The sequence below is a fragment of the Octopus bimaculoides genome, chromosome 6, assembly GCF_046866305.1.
Source record: "Octopus bimaculoides isolate indiv1 chromosome 6, ASM4686630v1, whole genome shotgun sequence".
NCBI classification, from domain to species: domain Eukaryota; kingdom Metazoa; phylum Mollusca; class Cephalopoda; order Octopoda; family Octopodidae; genus Octopus; species Octopus bimaculoides.
Genome location: NC_142933.1, coordinates 1,778,204 through 1,800,703, shown reverse-complemented (window position 1 = coordinate 1,800,703; position 22,500 = coordinate 1,778,204).

Sequence of the window (22,500 nt, the reverse complement as noted above, 5' to 3'; positions counted from 1 at the left end):
ATATATATATATATATATATATATTATATATTATATATAAAACTGAATGTTTGTATGTATATATCTATATATCTATATCTATCTATCTATCTATCCGTGTATCCACACATGCACATACACTCATGCATACGCGCACCCATGCACACGCACGCACACACACGCACACGCACACGCAAGCACGCACGCACGCACGCACGCACGCATATAGACAGACACACACATGCATTGGTATTTTCACTTAATTCTGATATGACATTTATATATGAACCTGACCTTTACAAGTCTTATTGTTTTCTTTTAAACATCTAAGTTTATATGCATACATACATACATGCATATACATTTGTGTATATGTTTATGTATGTATCTCTCTCTCTCTCTCTCTCTCTATATATATATATATATATATATATATATATATATATATATATATATATATATATATATATATATATATATATATATATATATATATATATATATGTATATATATATATATATATGTATATATGTATGTATGTATATATACGCATGATGCATCTATGTTTATCTTTTTTTCCCCCTATTTTTGTCAACAAGAAAAGCTTGAGCTCAGAGGTATCAACCGACTGCTGGGACTGGTCAAAGCTACAACACGTTTAACCTGTCTCTCTTCTCTATTTGCTGTCAATTGATGATGAAATTTCTGGTAACTGAACAGCTTCTCACTTCTGACGTTGACCTCGCAAAATTCTCGCAGCGACCAATATTCAAAAGGTCAAATCGTTGTTCCAAGACACGACAAAACTGATGATCATGTTGTCTTTAACCTTAGATGGTATTTCTTTCTTCTGTCGCCTTTCTTAATGTGTCCATCTTATCAGACATAGAATTCTCGGGTCAAATAGAAACGTTGTACTGTTAAGACGTTGCAGTGTTTAGTTTTTTCGAGGGAAGTCACGCATGTACATACGTGCGTATGTGTGTATGCATGTATGTATGTATGTATGTATGTATGTCATTATTTAGTTTTTTTTTCAAGATTTCTTTCCAATAGAGAAAGGACCGGTTTCTAGCCTAGATCCAAGGCTTCTTCGGTAAAAAAAGAAGACCGATAGAATAAGTACTAGGCTTACGAAGAATAAGTCCTGGGATCGATTTGCTCGACTGAAGGTGGTTCTCCAGCATGGCCGCAGCCAAATGACTGAAACAAATAAAAGAATAAATGATTAAAAGAATATACACACAGACATATATGCTTAAATACTGGTTGCTTGTCCCTGTCAGGACCTCAATAAAGCAAGCGCAGTTGTTTAGATAGGCGCAGTTGTTGCTGAGTGGTAAGAAGCTTGCATCCCAACCACATGGTTCCAGGTTCATTCCCACTGCGTGGCACCTAGAACAGTTGTCTTCTGCTATAGCTTCAGGCCGACCAAAACCTCGTGAGTGGATTTTGATAGACGGAAACTGAAAGAAGCCTATCAGATATATGTGAAGCCCATCAGATATATCTAGGGATGTGTGTGTCTTTGTGTCCGTGTTTACCCCCCCCCCATCCAACCGCTTGACATCCGGGGCTGGTGTTTACAACTCCGTAACTTAGTGGCTCCGCCTAAAAAACTACATATGTATATATATATATATATATATATATATATATATATATGTATATATATATTCTTTATATATATATATATATATATATATATATATATATAAAGAATATATATATATATTCTTTTAGTCTTTTACTTGTTTCAGTCATTTGACTACGGCCATGCTGGAGCACCGCCTTTAGTCGAGCAGATCGACCCCGGGACTTATTCTTTGTAAGCCTAGTACTTATTCAATCGGCCTCTTTTGCCGAACGGCTAGGTTACGGGGACGTAAACACACCAACATCAGTGGTCATGCGATGGTGGTGGTGGGGGGACAAACACAGACACACAAGCATACACACACACACACACACATAAATACACACACACACACACACACACACACACATACACACACACAGTGTAGACTTCAATTCGCCCTGTGATGCTGGTTGAGTGTTTAATATTACATAATGTGATAGGAGGCGTTTATTACTTTACGATGTATTTATTATTTATTGTTCTCTGTTGGGTTAACAAATATATTGTCTGTGACGTGTGTGTATAGATGTGTGCGTATAAACACACACACAGCATATATATATATATATATATAACACTATTCAATTTTTTTTCTCCGTGTTTTTCTCCTTGTCTCCGTATTCTTTCTGTTGAAGAGCGTAGCTCGAAACGTCAAAGACTTTCCGTATTCTCGAGCGTCATACTAATATATACTTTTGTTATTTACACCACCTGTCCTCGTCTGTTGTTATTTTTTGTATATTCTCCCATATATATATATATATATATATATATATATATATATATACATACATATATATATATATATATATATATATATATATATATATATATAAGGTATGTTGAGCAAATGTAGAGCAGGATTCTTCAGTACATACATAATTTGTTTGTCACCAGCTGCAATGATTGGGTCAGGGACGTTGGCAAATTTGTTTACCTAATATATATATATATATATATATATATATATATATATATATATATATATATATATATATATATACATATACATATATACATATATACATATATGTATATATATATATATATATATATATATATATATATATATATACATATATACATATATGTATATACATATATATATATATATATATATATATATATATATATATATATATATATATATATACACACATACACACACACATATATATATACACATGTATGTATGTATCTATATATGTATATAGACGCACACACACATACGTTTATATATATATATATATATATATATATATATATATATATATTTATATACATATATATTGTACACATACATACATATACATGTATATATATATATGCTTATGTATGAATGTGTATACTCACTCATACGCACGCAGATACACGCATATACACACACACATGCATATAGTTTATGCGTGTATGAACTCTTGTATTTGTAGATTTTTCTAACAGCGCATGCGTGTGTGCGTATATGCATGACAATGTTTTTTCCCGGCTTGCGTATGCATCTGTATATATATATTTGTGTATGTGTATCTATCTGGGTTTGTGTGCATTCATCTTTATGTATGTTTATTGTTTTTATTGCTCTTGTTGTTGTTGTTATTAAACCTTAAGGCTACTGAACAAACCTAGGATCAAAAGCGTACCAGTCGTGACCTTCCCCTCTAATTTTCTTAAGGAGTCCTATTTATGTGGCTTATATTATCCAATATGTCCTTTTCTTAATTTAAGACGGCAGAATGTGGTTGGAGTAGGATCTGGCTGCTATATTTAGCATGTAAAACAAGGATGTAGATATTAAGTTATTATATCATGTGTGTGTGTGTGTGTGTGTGTGTTTGTGTGTGTGTGTGCTCGTGATTGCGTTTGTACTTGTATGTTTGTAGGTAAATGTCTACGTGTAAATGTCTACGTGTAAATGTCCTTTTTCATTTATGTGTGTCAGTATTCATGTGTATACTCACCTGTTTCTAGTTATACACTTGTGCCCGTGTGTGTGTGCCCATGTGTGTGTGCCCGTGTGTGTGTGCCCGTGTGTGTGTGCCCGTATGTGTATGTGTGTGAGTGTGTGCGTGCGTGAGAGCGTGTGTAAGCTGAGTGTGTATGTGTGCATTTGTGTGTATGTGTGTTTGTGTTTCGCTTCACTCAGAATTGACCGAGCCTCTGTGTGTGTGTGTTTATGGGATATGTAGGTCAGAAGGCATCCTTGCTTCTCATTCTCATATTTATATACACATACAATGGCGAAGCTAGAGAGAGTGCCGCACTTGGCAGTCCTCGTCGCCGTTGTCGTCGTTTTATCGTGTGTCCGATAATTTATTTGGCTTCTTCTTGACCGCTTCTTCCTTTCTGTCCGTGTTAATGCCTCTGATAACTAATGAGGCCGATTCTTGCATGGAAGCGTCTATTGCAGAGTCCACAAGGGATCTGTGGTGTAGGATTTGGTTGTTGCAGCCTGCATTTTCTTTCTTGTCATTTACTTTCGTCTTTCCTCTGTCGTTTGCCATCCTACCCCGAATAGATGCGAAATATTGTACCATGATTCGTCTTGATAAGGTTGCCCCCATCTAAAAGCGTCACCCAGGTCAGAATCCCTTCGTCCCCTGTCAGCTGCGCTACTGTACATATACAGGTGAAGTGTTGTTTATGCATTATAGAAACACAGTCTTGAACATACTCAATACATGAAGTAGAATCATATTTACTTGGAACCAGTGCATTCGTTCGGTTAGTTTCGGTTGAAACAAACTCTGGGGGAAGTTGTATCGAAAGAACAGCACTTAGGCCGATTTTCTTTTGGTGGCGTTAATATTGTTATTAGTGTTGGCCTGAATTGCGGCGCTGCAAGGAAAAGCTCTCAGGCTTGTTACGGAGCTTGGTTCGATCATATGCGGCCAAATGAAATTATCTCCAGTAACAGCAAGTACATTATATTTCTAATCTACTGTTCAGCGGTATTGCTGCATGTTCTACGAATTGGGATATCTCAGTCAAGCATAACCTGGAGTTCCATGCTTCAATGTTATATTGACTGGATTTGTGCATGATGTCCCGTGTACTTTGAAGACTTCAAAACCACGATCACTGACTTCGCAAAGAGACTCGACGACTCTGAGAGTTCTCTTTGTCCTCTCGATTTGTGTGTAGATGCTTGTAGTAGCCACTCTTAAAAGTGTTGGCAGTGAGTCCTGTGTAACACAGTATAACTTTCCTCAGTACGGTCAGAGAGTGTTATAGTTGCTGCGCACACACACACACACACACACACACACACACACACACACACACACACACACACACACACACACACACACACACACAACCACCCCCGCACACAAAGCAGATTGAGAATTTTCTGCATCGAAAGGTTGGTTATTGTGATAAGAACTGTCGAGTATATTTTAGGTTGTGGTGTGAGATCCGGTAGGTAATCAATGTAAGGATAGAATATTACTATTATTGTTGATGTGTCTGTGGCATTTATGTGTGTGTTTATATGTATGTGGTTGTCTATGTGGACCGAGACGTTGGTGTTGTTACATGTGTAGCCATGACTTGTCTATATTCATTTGTTTCTACGTCAATGTGGTAACAAGACTGCTTACCACCCGTCCTGTCCCCAGCAGCAAAAATATATTCAAGCAAGAAAACGCTTCATTAACTGGTTCTTTGTATACAGACATATATACATCCATGCATACAACCCCCATATATATATATATATATATATATATATATATATATATATATATATATATATATATATATATATATATATATATATATATATATATATATATATATATATATATATATATATATATATATACTCTCATACTTACAAAAGTGTACTATATACATACATATACGCGTACATACATACACGCATACATACATATATACATATATAAATACATAATCATTCAAAAGAAATAATTTAATCTCTAATTAATACATATATATATATATATATATATATATATATATATATATATATATATGCTTTGTGAGTACAGTTGGCTGAGGAAACTGTGTGGAAGCCCGTCATGCATAGTGTGTATGTGAGCGTGTGTGTGTATGTTAGTTCTTCTCCTCTTTGACAGTCAGTGCTGGTTTGTTTGCGGTCCCATAACTTAGCGGTCCGACAAGAGGGATCCTCAGAATATGTATCAAACTACAAAAATAAGTACTGGGATCAATTTGTTCGACTAAAACACTTCAAGACAGTGCCCCAGCATGGTCGCAGTTTAATGACTGAAACAGCCAGACGATAAGTGACACAATCATACATACATACATATAAACATACATCAACCAATGCCTTAGTAACCTGACTTCATCCGGGTCACTGTTTAATACAGGAAATGGTTCCATTGTAACTGCTGCGTATACAATCACAGGTATATATTCCAAGGTGACAGCCTCTTTGTGACGATATTTATACTTTCGGTAAATCTCCTATGTCTTTCCTCGAAGAAATTTGATTGGTACGTGATTTGGCCCACAGGTAACCAGAAGCACTAACCTAACGATTGCTTCTCTGTGGATGGTCTGAAAATATATAACCAAAAATATGAACAAGGCGCATGTATAGTTGTAAGAAATTTGCCTCTCAACCAAATGGTTCCGGGTTCAGTCCCACTGCATGGCACCTTGGATAAGTGTCTTTTACTAGAGCCTCGAGCCTACCGAAGCCTTGTGAGTGGATATTTGGTAGACGGAAACTGTAAGAGACCTGTCTTATATCGTGTGGTAAGAAGCTTGCTTCCCAACCACATGGTTCCGGGTTCAGTACCACTGCGTGGTACCTTGGGCAAGTGTCTTCTATTGTAACCTCGAGCCGACCAAAGCCTTGTGAGTAGATTTGGTAGATGGAAACTGAAAGAAGCCCGTCGTATATATATATATATATATATGTACGCATATGCTTGTGTGTCTCTGTTTGTCCACCCACCATCGCTTGACAACCGATGTTAGTGTGTTTACGCCCCCGTAACTTAGTGGTTCGGCAAAAGAAATCGATATAAGTGCCAGGCTTTACAAAAGAATGATAAGTTCCAGAGTCAATCCGTTCGACTAAAACTCCCGAGGGCGCTGCTCCAGCATGACTGCAATCTAATGACTGAAACAAGTATAAAATAAAGAGTCTCTGATTACGGAATTCCCAGTGGCATTTAGACGGGCTTTGACCAAAATCTATATTTCTAGATCTTATAGTTTTCTTAAAAAGGACAACTTTAGCATCGTACCACGGACATGTGGCGTAGTGGTTAAGAGCGCGGGCTACTAACACCAAGATTCCGAGTTCGATTCCAGGCAGTGACCTGAATAATAATAATAATAACCTATTTGAAAATGATACCAGGCTTACCATCCCTACAGGAAGTGCAAAAAATCGTGTTAACTGGAACGACTTATGTACTGAGAAGAGCATTATCGCTGTGAAAACAACATCTATTCATGAATTTATTTATTAATTTTTGACATACATATTTTATCTGTGAATTTGCGTGTGTAAACTGGGAATGCATACAATGAACTTCTCTGCCCTTGGTGTACGGAAAACACTCGGCGAGACATGGAAGAAAATTTGAAGAAGAAAAAAAACATAATAATAATAATAATAATAATAATAATTTGAAGACTAAAACAATACTTGTTGTCATAGGTGCCTTAGGAATGATAGCAAAAGGGGTTGATTACTACCTAGCTCAGATACCAGGAAACCGCAAAATGGCAGAAATTCAAAAGATAGTGCTCATGGGAATTGTCCACATCCTACGTAAAATGCTGTCTATGTAATCTCAAATTTTAAAACAAACACATAATTTTTTTATGGTTTCTTAAACATTCTCTAGAACAACACTATTACAAAACCAAATATATAGCACCCTAGGCATAACACCAACAGCAAAAGCAAAAGTCAAACATAAAATAATAATAATAATAATAATAATAATAATAATAATAATAATAATAATAATAATAATAATAATAATAAACATCGAAAAATACCTTAGAAATGAGAACCCAGGTTCGAAATTTCCCCAAGATACTTGATGAAGGTTGGAGGGTGTATCAGCCGAAACGTTGTGTTAACAACAAACAAGATGAGGACAAATATTCGTCAAATGTAAATAATGTAAATAATGTACATAATTTCTCATCTCTTAAATATAGAACTGTATGTCTATGTTCCTCTGATATCTGGCGAAGAATGCTATAAGTAGTTAGCATTGGTTGGAAATCCGTCCTACGATCACATTTGTATCAAAGCACGAATAATCACTGAATGTAATACCTGGATAAAAAATACTGTATCGTCCTGGGAAGTCGGTTCCTACAACAGATCAATGTCATTTAGTACTCGTGCCTACGTATAGGCTATTCGATTGAACGCTAGAGGAAGTCCAAGCCATTTACGTTAGAACCTGAAATCAAGTAACCAACATCATGAATTTCCACATTAACAATGTTATAGATCACCTTTATCTGAATAAAAAACAAACAAGAAGACACAAGCATAATATCGATTCAATGAATCTTCGAATGTCTCATCATATCCCGATGCTAACGACCAACCGTTGGAGTCCAGCTATGGATCAGACCAGCGTAAATGAAGCGGATAACATGTGAGTCGGGAAGGGATTCATCAGAAGGTATTTAATACCTGAGATCTAAAATACATACGCAGCCAGGAAAGTTGCACACTTCTCATGTAATGCAACATCAGATGAAAATCTGTATGCATATAAGTTGAAAATATGCGTGGCTGTATTGCCGGAAAATTTCAACATGGCTAAGCAAATTAGTCGATCCTGGACAAGAAATTGGGATATTACAGCTCATCTTGAAGGTTTTGTCTTATCAAATCAGTAACGAAAAATAACGACGAAATATCTGATGTATCGTAAAAAAGAGATGCTGGTAAAACAGTTAGAACAACCGATGTTGCGCAGATCATATGTAGCCGTCTGAAAATGTCACTACAGTATTCTCTATGTATGAGATATGATGTCGTAGCCAATAGATTGGCAATCTGTGGGAAGTATTATGAATCTAAGAAGTTACAATGCTATGTAAGTCATAATAGTATGAAAGAAGTCTGGGGAATTGCTGTCAACACGCCATTAAAATGCAAGCATAACAGAGCAAATATAATGATCTGCGACAGGGCGAAGAAATTGTGCACAGCTGTGGAAATCAGTTGCTCGGCAAAAGTTCATGTATTGTTAAAGATTAGTGAAAAAGAAAAACTCTACACCGACCTAATGAGAAAGCTGTCGTTACTTCAGACAAATTTAAAACCATAATTATTGCAGCGCTTGAAGTTAATTAACAGATTCAGCGCCATTCTTGAGAAGCTGGGTTTCACAAATCAAGAAAGAAAACGGTTAATTAGAAAATACGACTACATGCATGCCATTATATATATATATATATATATATATATATACATACGCAGATGTGTGGTGTAGATTACAAATGTACGTTTGTGCATGTACACATGTGTGAAGACATGCAAGACGTTTGTGTATACACACATAAATAAAAACAAATAGATCCACACACGTAATTGCGTAGATGCTACCATGCTTGCATACGTGTGTATATGCATATGTAGGTAAGTGCATACATGCATACCTACCTACCTACCTACCTACATGCATACATACATACATACATACATACATACGTATGTATACTTACATTTGTATAAATTCTAATGAAAGAACCTTGTTTCTGTGTTGGAGACCGGCTCTTTACTCGATTAGTAAGAAATCTGAGAAATATAACCAGAACACATACATAAATAATTACAAACACACACACACACACACACACACACACACACACACACACACACACACACATACATACATACATACATACACACACAAACGTCCATACGTGCGCACACGCGTATATACATACATATAGGCACATACACACATACACATTCATTACCTTAGCAAAGGCATCAAATGACTGAGGTGAAAGGTTACGAAAGGGAAGTCAAATATTAGAAATATTAAACGTCGATAATGGTGAGGTGTTGTTTTACTTTCCTTCTTTACATAAGTCAGTGGGTCACGTGAAATATGATCTACGCCTCTAGATGGCGCTGTCGAAGCGAAAGGTCACAACATATTGACCTCTGCAATACTCTATCGTCATCGAAAATTTGCAGCCTGTTTATTTATTTATTTTTTTGTGAGTAAACTTTACATATATTTTTTTTTTGTTGTTGCTGTTGTTACTGCTGTAGTTGTACTTTATGTTGTTGCTGCTGTTGATTTTGTTGTTGTTGTTGTGATCGTAGTTGTTGTTGTTGTGGTTCTTGTCAAATATTGACTTAGATCTCCTTATTATTAATGACTTTAGACACTGAAGTCACGTATCCTTTGCGCTCCACAAATGTTCGAGAGAACCGATGCTATGAACTTGAGTAAGGGGATATTACTTTCGTTTGTTTTGTTTGTGAGTTAAGCAGCAATGGATCGAAGGGTCTCGACCGGTTTGGGGTTTTGATCCCTTTAAACAGGAAAACACGTTTTTAAAATTTTATTTTAAGCTCTTCAAAAAATATGGTACCCGTCGTATTAGACTCATTGTATGAATTTTGACTCAGGAGCTATTAATCTAAGGGTGCTGCATAAGGCAGTCTAAATACTCAAGCAGGATGTCCAGTAACTTCTATTGCTCCTTCGTAGGTTAACCAGCTGAAGGTCTCTGTCAATCACGTGGTACCAGTTCATCCGGAGACCTCACCGGTGTCGTTACCCTAGAGAGTTCCACTTAAGGTCTTGGTTAGCGAATGTGTTCCTCGGGAGCCTTACTACATGTCGCCATCCATGTCGACGTTTACGGATGTTGATTGGACGGTGGACGTTGGTCTGTTCTTCTTCTGACCACTTCGCTGCTATGGGTAACATTAAAAACTTCCTGGACAAAAAGAATATCAAAGGGCATTATCGATACAGGATAAATGCTCCAGGCGTTAGTGTAGCCTCTCTAAGATATGCAGAGGGCAACGAGCCATTTCTTTAAGTAGTTGTTCGATACCTGACAATTACTGCAGAGTTATATCAACCGGCCGCTTTCGCGTATAAAGATTGCTCCCACCTGCCCTCCTTTGACAAGACGGAAAACGGTTTTCCAGTTTGGTGAATATTGGTAAAATGATTATATGATGGGGACGCTTAAAAGGGCTGGAAACAGAACTAGTCATTCCGATCGAGTGTTACTTCTTCCTGTAGTACTTAAGTTGAAGATGAAAATAGAGTTTGTTCTCTCAAATATTCGTAGCACTCGGTCGGTTACGACGACAAAGGTTCCAGTTGAACCGATCAACAGAACAGCCTGCTCTTGAAATTAACGTGCAAGTGGCTGAGCACTCCACAGACACGTGTACCCTTAACGTAGTTCTCAGGGAGATTCAGCGTGACACAGTGTGACAAGGTTGACCCTTTGAAATACAGGCACAACAGAAACTGGAAGTAAGAGTGAGAGAAAGTTGTGGTGAAAGAATACAGCAGGGTTCGCCACCACCCCCTGCCGGAGCCACGTGGAGCTTTAAGTGTTTTCGCTCAATAAACACTCACAACGCCCCGGTCTGGGAATCGAAACCGCGATCCTACGATCGAGAGTCCTTTGCCCTAACCACTGGGCCATTGCGCCTCCATTCTCGCAAATATAAGAATTCAGAAACATTTAGGCTTCCTGTTGGTTTCAAATTTTCACACAAGCCAGCAACTTCGGGGGATGGGGTAAGTCGATTACATCGACCCCAATGTTCAAGTGGTATTTATTTTATCGATTCCGAAAGGATAAAAAGCAAAATCGATTTCGACGAAATTTGAACTCGGAACGTAAAGACGGACGAAATGCCGTTTGAACGTTTTGTCCGGCGTGCTAACGATTCTGCCAGCTCACTGCCTTATTTAGGTTTCATGCAGTGTTTGGACAATGTGTTAAGGGAAACAGAAGAAGGGTTGGACCTCACTAAATTACTGGTACCGAACAATGGAGGAGTCCCTACGCGGTCAGTCATCCTGCTAAGTATGGCAGTCCAACTCCTCTCGAATTATACCATTCGATCTTAAAAGCATACCTCGGATAACGGAATCCTAGTTAGACGTGTCCAAACACGAAGGACGCAATGGAATTGATCTAGGGCTAAAGAAGAAGCGCAATAAAATAATAACCGCCCCACACCACTACCATCACCCATCCCTACCACATCACCATCACCCTACTACCACTGCTACTACTACTAATACTACTACTACTACTACACCATCACCACTGCTATTACCACCGCCGCCGCCGCCACCACCACCACCACCACCACCACCACTACTACTACCATTACCACCACCACCACCACCACCACCACCACCACCAACACTACTACTACTACTACTACTACTACTACCACCACGCTCCAGTTCAAACCGAATGATTAACAGTTTCCTTATTCCTAGTTTTTGTTGTTGATGTTGTTATCGTTGTTATTATTATTATTATTATTATTATTATTATTATTATTATTATTATTATTATCATTATTATTATCATTATTATTATCATTATTATTATTATTATTATTATTTTATGTTTGACTTTTGTTTTGCATTTGTACAAGTTGGATCCAAGTCTCACCCAGAGACCTCAAGAGACAACAAGTTAGAAGTTCATGTAGGTGTTATTATTATTATTATTATCATTATTATTATTATTATTATTATTATTATTATCATTATTATCATTATTATCATTATTATTATTATTATTATTATTATTATTATTATTATTATTATTATTCATAGTACAGAGTTCTTCATATTTCTCTTGTTGATGTTGTTCTTGTTGTAGCCAATACTAGCCCAGTGATCAGTCTATGCGACCCCATATACGCAGTCACTGATGTCGTCCACTTCTGACCTGAAGCGTGCTCAACTTCTAACAGGAAGTATCAGTGATAACACGCCACGATCTGCTACTGGCTTACTAACAGGATGCTAATTAACGTAATTAAGGAACCGGGTCACCACTTAATTACCACCCGTGCATAATCTATTTACCCTTCTGACGTCTCTCTGTCTCTTCTCTATCTATCTATCTATCTATCTATCTATCTATCTATCTATCTATCTGTCTGTCTGTCTGTCTATCTATATGTGTGTGTGTATATATATATATATATATATATATATATATATATATACCGGAGTAAGCACATGAAATGTGCAACAAGGTGATATATATATATCAATGACTATTGAAAATGTTGCAAGACGCAACGAACATTTTAGAAAATATAAGTAAATGAGTGGAAATCGAACCGGTGCATGTATTAAATAAATAAGGCACAAAAGAGAAGGACTCTCCCAAGACAATAATATATATAAGTGTGGCTTAGTGGTTAAGGCATTCGGCTCACGATCCTAAGGTCGTGAGTTCAAATCCCAGCGACGCGTGGTGTCCTTGAGGAAGACACTTTATTTCACGTTGCTCCAGTCCACTCAGCTGGCAAAAATGAGTCGTACCTGTATTTCAAAGGGCCAGCCTTGTCACACTCTGTGTCACGCTGAATCTGCCCGAGAACTACGTTAAGGGGACACGTGTCCGTGGAGTCCTCAGTACGTTAATTTCACGAGCAGGCTGTTCCGTTGATCGTATCTGCTGGGACCCTCGTCGTAACCGACGGGGTGTTCCTATATATATATATATATATATATATATATATATATATATGTGTGTGTGTGTGTGTGTGTGTGTGTGTGTGTGTGTGTGTGTGTGTGTGTGTGTGTGTGTGTGTGAATATATATATGTCAGGGTGCTGTGTACTTCCTATTCGTGTCCCTCCAGTTAGCTAGAATATCAGAGACAACAGCAAATGATGTTAATTTTACGAAAGACTCAAGGCGGCGAGCTGGCAGAAACGTTAGCACGCCGGGCGAAATGCTTAGTGGTATTTCATCTGTCTTTACGTTCCGAGTTCAAATTCCGCTGAGGTTAACTTTGCCTTTCATCCTTTCGGAGTCGATAGATTGAGTACCATTTATGTACTGGGGTCGAACCAATCCACTGGCCCTCTCCCCCAAAATTTCTGGCCTTATGCCTAGAGTAGAAAAGAATTTTACGACAGGCTGTCAGTATATTTGGGGTCTGCCTATCCATCAGTGTTTTGTGTGTGGGTGTGTATAAAATACGGATTCAGGGAATTATGCGGCTGTCACTATCAGCTCCTTATTGGGAATCAGCCATCAGCCAACGAAGTAATCAGAGTGAAACACATGCACACGTATGATACGTGCCTGTACATATATATAGTGTACATCATGTGTACTGGATTCTCGTGTCGGATTCGACGTGTGAGGGTCTGACTGCTAATATATATTTATTTATTTATTGCCCACAGGGGGAAGGGGGCTAAACACAGAAGGGACGAACAAGGACAGACAAAGGGATTAAGTCGATTACATCGACCCCAGTGCGTAACTGGTACTTATTTAATCGACCCCCGAAAGGATGAAAGGCAAAATCGACCTCGGCGAAATTTGAACTCAGAACGTAACGGCAGACGATTCTGCCTGCTCGCCGCTATCTGACCGCTAATATAGCTGTTAGACTAACCACACACATGATTTATTTTCGGTGTTGACACCTTATGCGGGACCAGCGACACTATTTAGAAATGCTGAAAGAAGAAGGTGCAAACGTTTCGACGCCAATTCAATGACCAGCAGACCTTTCAAGATCTCTGTTAGAACTCTCCATCTCTTGGGTTAGATGCCTTTGCCAATTCAATGACCAGCAGACCTTTCAAGATCTCTGTTAGAACTCTCCATCTCTTGGGTTAGATGCCTTTGCCAATTCAATGACCAGCAGACCTTTCAAGATCTCTGTTAGAACTCTCCATCTCTTGGGTTAGATGCCTTTTCCAATTCAATGACCAGCAGACCTTTCAAGATCTCTGTTAGAACTCTCCATCTCTTGGGTTAGATGTCTTTGCCAATTCAATGACCAGCAGACCTTTCAAGATCTCTGTTAGAACTCTCCATCTCTTGGGTTAGATGCCTTTTCCAATTCAATGACCAGCAGACCTTTCAAGATCTCTGTTAGAACTCTCCATCTCTTGGGTTAGATGCCTTTGCCAATTCAATGACCAGCAGACCTTTCAAGATCTCTGTTAGAACTCTCCATCTCTTGGGTTAGATGCCTTTTCCAATTCAATGACCAGCAGACCTTTTGAGATCTCTGTTAGAACTCTCCATCTCTTGGGTTAGATGCCTTTGCCAATTCAATGACCAGCAGACCTTTCGAGATCTCTGTTAGAACTCTCCATCTCTTGGGTTAGATGCCTTTGCCAATTCAATGACCAGCAGACCTTTCGAGATCTCTGTTAGAACTCTCCATCTCTTGGGTTAGATGCCTTTGCCAATTCAATGACCAGCAGACCTTTCAAGATCTCTGTTAGAACTCTCCATCTCTTGGGTTAGATGCCTTTGCCAATTCAATGACCAGCAGACCTTTCAAGATCTCTGTTAGAACTCTCCATCTCTTGGGTTAGATGCCTTTGCCACGGCATAGAGTCGAGTCTACCCCGTTAGGTTAAATACGCACCTGGGTACCAAACAACCGGAAATTCCTAGGTCCTCACGCCCCTCCTACCACACACGCTCACACTCAGACATGTGAAGATATACCTTGGTAATTATTATTTAACCTTAAAGTTACGTAAGTGACTCAGAGGCCGAGGGTTTCGCTCCTTGTTGAATGCACAAATTTACAGCCAAATGGAAATATGGAGTCTCTTGTGTATTGAAGTCCCTTTCTTTGGTATACTCAAGAAACAAGTATATGCATGCATGTGTGTATGTATGTGTGTATGTGTGTGTGTATGTGTATGTGTGTGTGTGTATGTGTGCGCGCGAGAGTGTATCTGAGTGTGTGTGTATACATATTTATAGATAGATAGGTATTATATATAATACATACACACACACACACACATATATAATAGTACATATATGCTATACATACAGGTATATATATATATATACATATATATATATATATGTATGTATGTATGTATGTATACATATTGTACATGTCTGTGTAGTAGTCTCGGTGGGTATAAATCCCACTAGTAGAAGTAGTAGTAGTGGTGGTGCTTGTGGTGGTGGTTTTGGTGTTGGTGGTGGTAGTGGTGGTGGCGGTGGTGGTGGTGGTGTTGGTGGTGGTGGTGGTAACAGCGGGTTAGTGTGAAGGGAAACAGTTGTGAAAATATTGATACTATAAACATGAAATAAAACTGTCGGAAAGTTGGAGTTAATGAGTTGGGGGTGTTGAGTGGATGATGGTGGGGATGGGGTGTTTGTGTTGGTGGATAGAGATGTATATGTAAATAAATGTACAAGATAGATAGATAGATAGATAGATAGATAGATAGATAGATAGATAGATAGATAGATAGGTAGATAGATATATAGATATATAGATAGATAACTGGAAGGGCATATATATATATATATATATATATATATATATATATATAGAGAGAGAGAGAGAGAGAGAGAGAGAGAGAGATAGGTATATATATATATATATATATATATATAGATAGATAGATAGATAGATAGATAGAAAGATAGATAGATAGATAGATAGATAGATAGATAGATAGATAGATAGATAGCTTAGATATGTTTCGGCCAAAGGTTGGCCCAGGCTGTGTCTAACTTAATAGCACCACCTGATAGGATCTGCTAAATCATTTTAAAGTCAAGTTTTGTGGTATCACGGCCCATTCAAGTAGCGAGCTGTTAACTGAGAGGTGCCCCGGCATAAATGGCTTATCTGGTATCTCTTGGATTAATTTGTCCAGGTTTCGTTTGAAGGCGATGAGATTTTTTTCTTCTTTGATTTGTTTTGCGATAATGTTAAATAGAGCAGGAACTTTTGACGAAAAGAAGTCATATTGTTGTGAAGTTATGTTGTGAGCTTCAATGAATAAGGTCGTTTGGGCAATGCTGGTGTTATATTCTCCATATTGTGCAAATTATGTTGCGCTCCCGGCGGCGCTGGAGATAATAAGGATTCAATGTTTTAAGGAGATCTCGGTAACAAAGATCAGTTATGCCTTTAATTTATTTTAGTGAATGCTCTCTGCAGTGACTCAGTTCCCGTAATGTTTTGTTTAGTATAGGGAGATCACAGGGGGTATCAGTATTCTTGGTGCGGCCGTACAATGGAGGAGAAGAGGAGAATGATGACATTTTGCTCTCTGGATTGGAAAGTTCTGAGGATCCAGGAGTTCATCCAACGAGCAATGTTGACTTTATTGTTGATGTGGGCATTCTAGCTGAGATTGTTATCAACAATCACTTCTAAGTCACTGATGTTGTTAGTAGTTCCCCTGACAGAAGAGAATATGGTTGTTTGAACGCAGCCCTTTGTTTCCAAAATGCGTCAGTTCAAATTTTCCTTCATTTAACCGCATTTTGTCTTTGTCCGCCATTTGGCTTACAGCATGTAGATCAGACTGGACTTCGGATCAGTCTTCTCCTCCGATGATAATTTTGTAGAGCCTGGAGTCATCTGCGAATATTTAGACTATTAACAGAAGATGGCCCAATACAGTCCCCTGAGGGACACTACTGCTGACTTTGGCTGGTTTTAAGTGAATTCTGTCGATTTCTATATGTTGTGTTCTGTTCACCAGGAAATACTAATTCAGTGTAGCAGTTCTTTCTGGATTCCAATATTTGATAGTTTTGACAGGAAGATGTTGTTGGTCGACTCTGTTGAACGCTTTGTTGAAGTCATGATATATGGCACCAAAGTTCGAACTTGTTCTCAAGGCAGTCTCTGCAGCAACAAGAGAGAAAGAGTGGGGAGACTGAGAGAGAGAGAGAGAGAGAGAGAGAGAGAGAGAGAGAGAGAGAAAGAGAGATTCATACGTTGTTAGATGGATAGATAGATAGACAGACAGACAGACAGACGGACAGATAGATAGATAGATAGATAGATAGATAGATAGATGGATAGATAGATAGATAGATAGATAGATAGATAGATAGATAGATAGATAGATAGATGGATGGATAGATAGATAGATAGATAGATAGATAGATAGATAGATAGATAGATAGATAGATATATAGATAGATATGTTTCTTTATTGGGCACCCAGGGCTGAACACAGAGGGGACAAAATACAAAGTAGAGCTTTTCTTTTTGGGAAGAAGAAGAGAAAAAAATAAAGAAAGTGGGTCGAATTTCGATCAAAAGGGATCGTGGAAAAATTTAAAAAGCCGATCAATAGGGATCGTGTATCACAGAAATGTCAATGTAAAAAGGGAAAACAGATTAGGTTTATCCGTGGAAAAACCACGGTAACCTTGGGCAATAATAGGCAAAAAAAAAACACATTACAGTAAGTGACTCTCTTTTTCCTTTCTTTTGTTTTTGGTTCACAGGATTATGTTCAACCTGGCTCCGTCATTCACACGTGCCATCCTTGCTACATTCACCCATATTTTTTTGAAGCATTCGCTAGACAAAACTTCCCTCTCTACTCTCATCTTCCTCTTCAAGTGATACTTGAAGAAGTTGATGAGAGATTCACCAAAGAGGAAAGTGTTTGTCTCTAGACCTTTTCAGACGCGTCCACCATACACATTCTTTCGCCATAGCCACAAGTACGATGAAAATGGCTCTTCCTTCCCGTTTCAAGGAAGGAGGCGCGACAATATTCACGATAGACTCGGTTGATAAACCGACTCGTGCCACAGGGGATAGCAGTCGTTCGACATAGGCCCACGGGTCGGAAATAGTTGGACACTGTATGAGTGCGTGCAGGACGGTTTCGTCGCTTTGACTGAATCTCGAGCAAGTCAGCCCCGTGTTTCTTGAGCCATGCCTGTAGAGCTTATCCCGAACAGGTAGCGCTTCTCGATAGCACTCCCTGGCCAGGGATCTCTGGAAGTTGTCCATAGGTCCCGGCCCGAAAGTATTCCTCATCGATGCCCAGGTTCACCCCGAGATCGTCGTCGTACCTCCCCACCACTAATCCCCTATAGAATGCTTGTGTTGTGTTGAAGTCGCTCAAGGTCGACCCGGGACGGCATAATTGCTTGAGATAAACGCGACACACGTGGTGCCATTCGCCCTTCCTCGCCTTCTTTTTGATCCACGACTGCAGTTAGGTCAGGGAGACGAGGTGCGGGAAAGTGCGCCTCACAAACGGCGACCACACCTGTTCACCGTCGTCTACGTAGAGCCGGAGATGTCGCCGTCTCAGTGCGTGTTTGTGCATCATCAACCACGGTATGCCCAGCCCTCCTTTTAACGGGTATTGGCAGCAAACGAATTGCCTAACCATCGGAACGCATCCTTTCCACAAGAAGCGGAAGTGAATGCGTTCTAGTTTGGCGAGAATTTTCGAGAAAGGGCAGTCATAAAAATAATGTCTTTTTAACATGATTCTAATGTATAGCATGAAAACATATGAGGGAACAAAGCCGAGCAAATGCGTGAAATATCTGCTCTCCCTGATTCCGCTTCCATCGTAATATACACCATCTGAAACGTATTTGTCGAAAAAAATCATAAAAGAAGATCCAAGTCCGGACAGGGGTGCAATTCTGTAGCTATGCCGAGTATGGTCAGAGTCGTTTAGAAGCACTATCTCGTAGTAGTTTAACTTCGTCGCAGTCAGTGCAAATTTAAAATGATAAAAGACACATGAAAACCACATTTCGATAAAAGAAAATTTATTAAATTTGGAATTTATAGGAATTTTCTAAATAGTGTAGACTGCAATAATTGCGTTTTTTAAAGTAAAAGTTACAGACTCCAATTTAATTGGTAAGCAACTTTCTTTACTATAGTTGAGAAAGTTGGAAAACATATATACAGGCACACACATACGAACATACGCACACATACATGTGTTTGTATATGTATATATATATATATATATATATATATATATAGGAGAATGTACGAAAAAAAACAACAGACGAGGACAGGTGGTGTAAACAACAAAAGGATGTATTAGTATGACGCTCGGGAATACGGAAAGTCTTTAACGTTTCGAGCTACGCTCTTCAACAGAAAGAATACGGAGAAAACAAGGAGAAGTGGAAAAGTTCAAAAGTTTTTTAGACGTCGTGGTATATTGAGGCGATTTCCAATCAGAAGATGGGTCCAGTGTAATCCGTGGGTAGGAGAGGTGCAGCCGGAGGGTGTAGAGTTCATATATATATATATATATATATATATATACACACATACATACGTATACATATATATACATATATTATATGTATGTATATATATATATATATGTGTATATATATATATATATATATATATATATATATATATATATATATATATATATATATATATATATGTACGTATGTATGTATGTATGTATATACATATACATATATATATATATATATATATATATATATATATATATATATATATATATATATATATATATATACACGCACATACATACACTAGTAGAGGCACCTCCTGCAGCTTTGCCACGGTTCAAAATATTTGTTTTTTCATTAGGTGGTGGGAAAAGAGATCCACCCAAAATAGTAAACCTGACACCGAATGTCAAAAGCTGGCATTAACCCTTGTTGGTGCTCGAGGTCTCCAGTAGAAAAATGAGGTCATTTGAAATCAGGGATTGTCACTTATGTTCACAGTGTTCGGGCTAAATTTGACAGTTTGCATTAAAGGAAGCGAAAACACCCACTCTCCCACCCCAAAATAAAATATCTTTCCAGGGGTAAAATAAAGAACGCTTATACGTTCCTCCTTATGTCCCAGGGAAGATCTTTGAACCCGTCTTTCATCTTGGGCACCAGCTCGGCCTTGGTGTTGCAATCCGACCGGTGGGTATCTTTCTCAACTACGCCCCACACATTGTAATCCATCGGATTATAATCGGCGGGATTCAGAGACTCTAAATTAGGGCTGGTGAAATTGTAGAAATTCTCAGACAACTATTTCTAACTCTCTCCAGAGGCATGTCGAAGAGCCGAGCTGCTGCTGCCACACATGGTTTTCCAGCAGCTCCGTTTTGACCACATTCTACATCAGCTTCACATAGCTATCTGAATTGAGCCCAAGGCCCTGTTTACAGGTATGGGACAGTATGACATTACCCTCACTAGAAACGAACCCAAATACCATCACTGTTTGAGGGAACCCGGTTTTCCTGATACGTGGGATACTGCAAGGAGAGCATGCAAGCCACTTGTTGTTCGGGGTGTTCTTCGGCTTCGTCAAGTAGTTCTCCTTGATCTTGGCTCTTACAATGTGTCCCTTGAGCCTCTTGCACGAGTGGTAACGAAGGTCTCCATTTAGGGCCAGCTCCACGGTAACGACTTTAGTATCTCTTTCGTCAAAGCCCGGTTTCCTTTGCCCTTTTCTTCTATCACGTCGTCCTGCGTTTGTAAGATGAATTCCGGCGATATATAAGGGTAAGATCCAAGGATCCAAATGTAGGAAATTTGTAAGCTTCAAGCAGTCCGTGGCAGGTAGAGAAAACAAAAAGTGGACAGTGTACGATCAGGAACCGTAGCAATTCAATGGCGTCAAATGCTACACACTTTTTGCCATCTCGAAGTTACAAGGAAATTCGATAAGCTGAAAGCTTCTCTATAGTTCACGGCTATTACCTAGAGTGGCTATGAATGCGAATAAAAACCTAAACTGAAGGAGTGGAACGAGTAAAATCCAGGATACACATGTTTCTTAGCTAGCTGATTCTCTGATGTAATAACTACTCAACAAGGGATACTCAATTTAGGTAATCATCAGGTTAAGAATACCTTAATTACATTAAAGTTATATTGCTGTTTGGAATTGCTAAGTTAACACAACGCTAATGTGAGTTGCAGCTTGATAAATAGCTAAGTTGAGTACTCTAGTTGAGTAATTATTGCATCAGAGGATCAGGTAGTTAAGCAACATAGTATCCTGGATTTTACCGGTTCCACTCCATCAATTTGGATTTCTATACTTTTATATATATATATATTTACATATGATTTTAGTAATTTCGGAAGTTAATTCAGCATCTTTTCATTTGCCGCCTACTAAAACGGCGCTTGCGCGGTGAATTTGAAAATTTTATTATATATAATGATGAGACACGTGTTATTCTGTCTCTAAATTATATGTTAATGTTTTGGCGTAGCCACTGATGAGAACTTCGCATAGTAAATTATTTTATTTGTTAATTAGAGTTCCAAACCTAGGCATAGCTGTAAAAGTGGTTATGGTCGTTTTGACTGCTACTTCTAGCATGTAAGGCTGCCTGTTAAGGGTCGCCTCTTTTGTGTTTAAATGTAAACTAATTTGGCATATATATAAATATATATATAATGAAAATTTACAAAAAAAGACAAAAGACGAAGACAGGCGTGTGTGTAAACAACAAACATATGTATTAGTTTAACGCTCGGGAAGTGAGAAAGTCTTTTACGTTTCGAGCCTACGCTCTTGGACAGAAAGGAACACAGAAATAAACAGGGAGAGAAAATAAAAAAAGGTTTAGTAGCTACCGATCTATCATGGCGAATATATATATATATATGCGTATGTGTGTGTGTGTGTGTATGTGTGTTTGTATCCGTGTGTGTGAGGTGGAGAATGGAAGAATCAGAGCGAGATAGATGGGGATTAAAGGGACCAAGAAAAGAAAGGTAAAATAAATGAAAAAGAAAATTGAGAAAGAAAAACAGAGAGAATGAAGTCATATAGTAATAACATTTCTGCACTTCACACTAACACCGCTATTTCTACTACCACTCTATTACAACTATCAGCTATATATACTTGC